Source organism: Eptatretus burgeri, chromosome 10 (genome assembly GCF_056783735.1).
Source record: "Eptatretus burgeri isolate ZD-2024b chromosome 10, Ebu_testis_v1, whole genome shotgun sequence".
In the NCBI taxonomy this organism is placed as follows: Eukaryota; Metazoa; Chordata; class Myxini; order Myxiniformes; family Myxinidae; genus Eptatretus; species Eptatretus burgeri.
Genome location: NC_140970.1, coordinates 69,073,982 through 69,081,082, shown reverse-complemented (window position 1 = coordinate 69,081,082; position 7,101 = coordinate 69,073,982). Strand labels below are relative to the sequence as shown.

The following is a 7,101-nucleotide window of genomic DNA, read 5'->3' as shown; positions in this document are numbered from 1 at the left end:
ATGATCATACCTGCTGATCCTTTGTGACCTTTACATGGAAAATAAGAAGTTGGTGATTGATCATATTTGCTAATGTCCTGAATAAATGGAGAGAATAAATAAAAAACTTGATTTTATCACTAGAAATATATCAAAGTCCTGTAAGTTGTACAAATCATTCTAAAATGCACAAATTATCTGTGTTATAGCATAATGAAACTATATTCCTCATGAGTGATTTTAAAGGTTGGATAAAAACACAAAATCCAGACGTTTAGCGCCATTGAAGCAGTCTTATACACCACCATATTTAACATGTCCAAGGATTTCAAAACTGGAGGTTTTTGGAAGCAGTAGAAAGGTGATTTGTGTTATACAATATTCAAGTATATAATTCAATTTAAATAAAAGAAAGATTGTAAAGGTCATATAAAAACATAAAAAATTCCGAAGTTTACCATCTCTTAACGCAGTGTCTATTTCCACCACCTAATCTAATACGTTACATTAATTCTTCATACTTGTTGTTTATGTCCTTTATGACATCCCTAAAAACAGTAAATTTCCTATTTGGAATGATTTTCAATTTTGTTTGACTGTCATTCAGGCAGAATAAAACAACCTGCGACAAATGCAATACAACACCACATGCTACAATTTTCCCCAATTTATTTGATGTCATTTTTATAATGTAAAATGTGAATGCAAAAACTGACATGATTAGTGAGATAAACAAAATAGTCATTGGTTAATAGTGTTATGTAATGACACTGGAAACACCCCCCCCCCCCCCATGTAACTCTCCGTAACGTTTGGACATGCACTCCCCACGTATGATTTATATGGACATACACCTATGGTTTCTCATCAGATCTGATAGATATCTGTTGAGATTTTCTTCAGATGTATAAAATTGTAATTTATTTTTCAAGTACAGATATTGAACCTGATGGAAGACCTTGGGATCAACAACTGAGGATGTCACTCAACACAACGATAGAGCGACAACGGACTGACATGCAGACAAATGTGGAAACTGGCAGATACATTCCTTGTATTGTTTCTACATGTCCTTCTCTGTCATTTCTGGTATATTTTCTCAGAAAAATATGCATTCATTCCCTATGGATTCCCACCACGATAGGTATTCAATTCACTAAATTCATTGCGATCTGTTCATGCGGCCATCTTTTTGTATAGATTGAAAAGAAAAGTTACCTAAGACTCATGGAAGAGCTTAGACATAAATCAGATGCAGGAAAAAGACATTTTGTAGACATCGGTGTACTTTAACTATTACAAGGACTTGTATGCTTTAACAATTACTTTAACAATGAGAAGGACCTGTATGCTTTAACAATTACTTTAACAATTACAAGGACCTGTATTAGTGGACAATGAACAAACACATATGCCATATTGTACTTTAACAATTACAAGGACATGTATTAGTGGACAATGAACAAACACATATGCCATATTGTACTTTAACAATTACAAGGACATGTATTAGTGGACAATGAACAAACACATATGCCATATTGTACTTTAACAATTACTTTAACAATGAGAAGGACCTGTATGCTTTAACAATTACTTTAATAATTACAAGGACCTGTATTAGTGAACAATGAACAAACACATATGCCATATTGTACTTTAACAATTACAAGGACCTGTATTGGTGGATAATGAACAAACACATATGCCATATTGTACTTTAACAATGAGAAGGACCTGTATGCTTTAACAATTACTTTAACAATTACAAGGACCTGTATTAGTGGACAATGAACAAACACATATGCCATATTGTACTTTAACAATTACAAGGACCTGTATTGGTAGACAATGGACAAACACATTTGCCATATGGGATTTCAACCTGGATTCCTCTGCATCATGAGTCAGGGATTCAGGTCGAAACGCACAAACAGATATGACCTTATATACATATTGAATCCGGTCAAATTCAAAGCAGTGATTTCTTTTGAACCAAGGGGTGTATTCCATTTTCTGATGTCTTGTTTTGGAAAGCAGGGATTAAAATCCATGGCCCTCCTTCATGCCGTGCGATCAACACTTCCGCAGAGCCATGAAATCCAACCTTATCTGGTGATAACGGCGTGAAATGTAACCCGAGGCTTAAAGTCCAATTAACCTTTCGCTTTGGCAGATCCCACCGGGCTCGAGGCTCGAACGTGCACTGCTATTGTGGGCACGAGCCGTGCGCGTGCACCGCAAAGCTCCACTGCGCCATTAAAGATGCATGGTCAAGAGCTTGATCCTCTCTCCCTGTAGGTCTGGTCGTTTCCGTTTTTCATTCTCCTTTGGACTCGTATAACAAAGGCAACACTCGAGGGGGGATCAAACCCAAGCAAGTCGGTGAGAAACCCTCATTTAATCATGAGATTCGTCACGCAGCGCCGTGCAAGCTGAATGACGTCATGTACGATTCTGACGTCGTTTGTGTGAATAATAATTGGACGAAACTATTTTGAGAAGATATGGAAGCAACAAATACGTCTCTCCAATATTTTATCAGCCCCGAATGATTTTCTTCGAACGTCTTTTTGTTCATCATTATGATGGATATTCGATTGACAGATTGAGTAAGGTTGTATGATTCGCTTTAACAGCCTGACCCCGCGCAGTGGGACAAAGGGTTTTGCTATCGTGTGTGTGTGTGTGTCTGTGTGTGTCTGTGTGTGCGCGCGTGCGCGTGTCCAGGCCATAACCTTTTTACCATCTTAACTTTTGTCATTAAATTTTCAACAATGCTGAATATGGCAAAATAAAAAAATATCAGTTGATCATCCGGAGTTTTTTCAAAAAGGAAGGAGGCCCTTTTTATTTATTATTATTATTATTATTATTTTCAAAATGGCCGCCGGCTTTTCGTACCTGACACGCCAGTTTTTTTTTTTTACCTCTCCATCCCCCATCCCTCTCAAAAAAGAATTACATGAGTCATGTCATGTACCAGACACGTCAGTTTTCTAGCCCCAAACAAATATGACATGAGTCATATTCCTGAAATGTCACCAACACACTAACTCGGCCTATTAAAAATACAATCCGCAGTTCCAAACAAATCTACACTACTAAATGTGTGTGTGTGTGTGTGTGTGTGTGTGTGTGTGTGTGTGTGTGTGTCAAAACTATGAAACCTCGCAGTCTGAAACTTTGCAAGCTTACTCCGAAACCTCCAAAGTAATGCATGAGTGAAAATTGGGTGTTTGGGTTAATTAAAACACCCCCTTTGATGATAATTAATGGCCTTATTTAGTCATATCCTTTATCAAGTGATCACTGGTCACCTCGCTCTATATGGGGTCTTAAGGCATTTCCTGAGTTTCCTCGCTAGGGTCTGAAGCTGCTATGTTTTTTGGCCTGCTCAACTATGCCTTAACTTGGAAAAGGCCGCAACAATTTCTTAACGATCGTTTTCTTTCACTTTCCTCGCTCATATTATTGAGTGCTTGTTCATCATAGTTACGAATTGCAAGATACATTGCATTGTTTCTAAACACCCGGAGACAGCAGCATTCGTGGCTTTTTTTCATTTCCGCTCATGTCACAACCTCAAGAATCCCTTAAACTAAGCTGAATTACAAAATTTAAGCTCAAGATTTGAACTAAGCAGCAGTTCCAATGCTAAAAAAAATTGTTCCTTTGTCAAACTCATACATTACTTGGACGTTTCTGGGTGCTTAGTTTTATTTACAGCAATTGGTAATCACTGCCAAGCCAGGCGTTCCATTGAAGTGCTTGCTTGAGTGTGTAAACCACTTTCCGAGCACTCTATAGTCAATCGCAGTACAGTTCTTGTCGCTATCGGGATGTACAGTCGACAGTTACTACAAGGTAGAGGTATGTACATAGTGCACACAGACGTGGTAAATATGGGTAGATTTGGATCTGTAAGGACTCTCTGCTGGTGTGTGGGCATGCAATGCCTGTTACGGGCACCATGGTGGCAAAGTTTCATTCCATATCTTATGGAGGTTTTATCATTTTTTTTCCTTCATCTGCACGATTGTTTCTAAAGCATTTGGTTATTGAATTTGCTTTACCAAGGTTATATGCTTCTCTTTGTGAGTTTTAAAGCATAATGTGTTTAATAAGACCCAATTTCTGAGCCATTTTCCATATTAACATGTTTTCTAAATTACCGAGCTAAATTTTTTTTCCACCCATCACACGCAACTGTTTATAAAAAAATAATGTTTGTGAGCATCTCCCTGAAACGTCTGTATAAATGTAACATTGTTTTTCGATGAAAGCGACTCAAGGTTTCCGGGTTGTATACAGTACATATTGTCGTGAGTAATCACACCGACTCCAACCTGCGGATTCCTGAAAAATTGCCGATATCAGCCAAGCACTAAGTGTGTGTGCGGGTTTGCGTGCGTGCATGCATGCATGAGTGTTGTTCATAAAGCATAACATTCTCTCTGCTAACTACTCTGCCTGCCTGCCTGTCTCTCTGTCTCTCACACACATCCTTGCTCTACCCCCTCCCAATACAGTGCAGCACCACCCAGACAGTGGTTATGTCCGGGCGGTGTTTGTGGCCGGACGCGTCCGGCAGTGTTTGTCTCCGGACATGTCAGGGTGGTGTTTAAGTCCAGATGGGAGTTCGTGTCTGGACAGGAGTTTGTCTCTGGATGTGTCCGAGCAGTGTTTGTCTCCTGACTGCTTGTCTCTGGACGCGTCTGGGCGGTGGTTGTCTCTGGGGAGTATTTATAGTATGACCAGTGGAAAATGGATTTCAGACAGTATTTTGTTTCCATCTTCACTGTTCTATGCAGAAGCATTTTGATGAGACAGTATGAATCATAATTAACGCTCCACCACGCATCTGCTTTCCCTTCCTCTGACCTCTCGCTGCCTTCCCTTCCCCTACCCCTTCTCACTTCCCTCCCTCCTCTGTTTCCTCCTCCACCTCCTCACTCTCCCCCACCCCTCTTTCTCTCTCTTCCCCACCCTCCCTCTCTCCCCTCTTTTTTCCTCCTCTCAATATTCCCATCAGTGAAACAACGGGTGGTATTTGCTCATAACCTTACTATAATTCACAAACTGGTGTTTGTGTTTGTTTGCTTGGGGTTTGTTTGTCAAGCTACTCCTCCTACAGTTCTGTCCTAAATACATCCAAACTTTCTACAAAGGATCAGCATAACCCCAATTAATGTTTTGGGGTGTATTTATCTTTGCCAGTGGTCTGGGTGGGGGAGGGTATTACAAGTCTCCACTGGTTTTGGAGTTGTGGAGGAAACACACACACACACACACACACACTTACATTTATTGTTATAGATTTTCAATATTATGGTAAATTAAAGAGGACCAAATGGCATCCTCCAATTGAATACTCTCCTGTTTTATTTTAACTAGTACGTGCCCGTAAAAAAAAAAAAAAAAAAATCATAATAATAAATAAATAAACCACACAGGCCGTTTCTTCGCTCTCACGTGCCCGTACGTACGTGACCCAGAAGTTCGATATTATTCGCAGTGTCGATTATTCGCAATTTATTTTTAATACCCAATTATTCAATTAGCGCCAACGTATTTTACCTTTTTGCAATGTCGTGGCAAGGAAAAACAAAAAGAGAAGAGAAGAGAGAGAAAAAATTTACTTCCTGGTTCGGAACATACCAGCACTCTGATGTTCCCAAAATTTATACACTGTCTAATATGAAAACGATCATAACTTGGGCCATTGTGTTTATATATAAATGCGCATAAGAAATCGAGAAATTATTAGAATACACGAAGTCATCACTTTCCGGAAGCCCGTACGTTGTAACCCGTAATGGGGAACGTGGCTGAGCTTCCCTTCCCCATCGGCCACGCCCACGCAACAACGTGTCTTCCCATTGGTTTGGTAAATAAATGGCCTTAACCGGGGAAGCACTTGTCCGATTAATATCAAACCTTGAAAAGGCACATCCTCAGGTCCCCAGCAATATACCTGGCAAGTTTCAATTAGATCGGACCAGAGGTTGTTGAGAAACAGCGGTCACACACACACAGAGACACACACACAGAGATTGCTGGAATTATAGATAGATTATCTTGAAAAACCAGACTTCCTTATTATTTTTAAAAGGGTATGCTTGCAAAGGATACCACAAGTACTGGTTTAATGTCCTCTCCAAAGTAATTGTATGTCGTCTCTTAACGGATGCAGCATTCAGCACCAGGATAACACTGCAATTGGATGTCATTTTGAACCCAGAGTTGCCAACTCAATGACGAGCACACTTGCCAATCGTTGAAGACAGTGGAGTAATAAGGCAATTACAGCTTAAAGCATAGACAGAGAAAAAAAAATGAAATTAGGTGATTGTTCAATTAAGGGATAATTTATTTGGAAAATGACCATAGTTTGATGGACCATCGTCTTTACAAAGTCTTGGTGCTGCCCAAGTAGTTTCTTGGCAAGGGTTATACTGAGTGGTTTGCCATTGCCTTCCCAATGCTGTTACATGATATGCTTTTAAATGCTGAGCATTAAGCAAGGAAGCAGCAGATACCTTATTAAAAGTGTTTGGTATTACTCAGCCTGGGTTTGAACCACTGACCTCACAGACAACACAGACATTCTCACCATTATGCCACCAATTCTAGTACGATGCAATTTTGAAAAATAATAACTTTGCTCAAATGTCTGTCAATGAGGTTGGCAAGATAACCGAGACTTTGCAAAGAATTTAGGCTTCCAGCCTGAGTTTGAATCCCTCACAGCTCGAGACTGTCACTCTGGTGTTTTGCCGACAGGGTGAAGAAGGTGGGAATAAATTGGGTCGTTAAAGTAGTACTACTAGTCGTAGTAGTAGTAGTAGTAGTAGTAGTAGTAGTAGTAATGCTTTTGTTGGAGTAGCTTCAGAGGCATGTGCTCAGATCACAGGAAAGCTCAGTCAGACACAAGTTTTGTATTTAATGTCGCTTGACTTCCTCATCTCTGCAAGTCCATGGCTCAAACTGCAGTGGACAAGGCAGAGCATTTTAAAGAGAACACCACCAAGACAGATAAGGAAGGAGAGAGGCTGAAATAAATATAAAGTTGAAGTATGTACAAAATAATAATAAAAAATAATCAGGCAAGTAAAAGTA

General features: G+C 39.6%; 1 long non-coding RNA gene across 1 annotated transcript in view; it reads left to right on the top strand.

Annotated features, from left to right (window-relative positions):
- The first annotated feature begins 2,107 nt into the window (after window positions 1-2,107).
- The window catches only part of LOC147018797 (uncharacterized), a 30,093-nt gene continuing 25,099 nt past the window's right edge, over window positions 2,108-7,101 (top strand). Inside the window, exon 1 of the long non-coding RNA XR_015062814.1 lies at window positions 2,108-2,364. This is a non-coding gene — a long non-coding RNA (uncharacterized LOC147018797). The remainder of the gene's footprint in view (window positions 2,365-7,101) is intronic.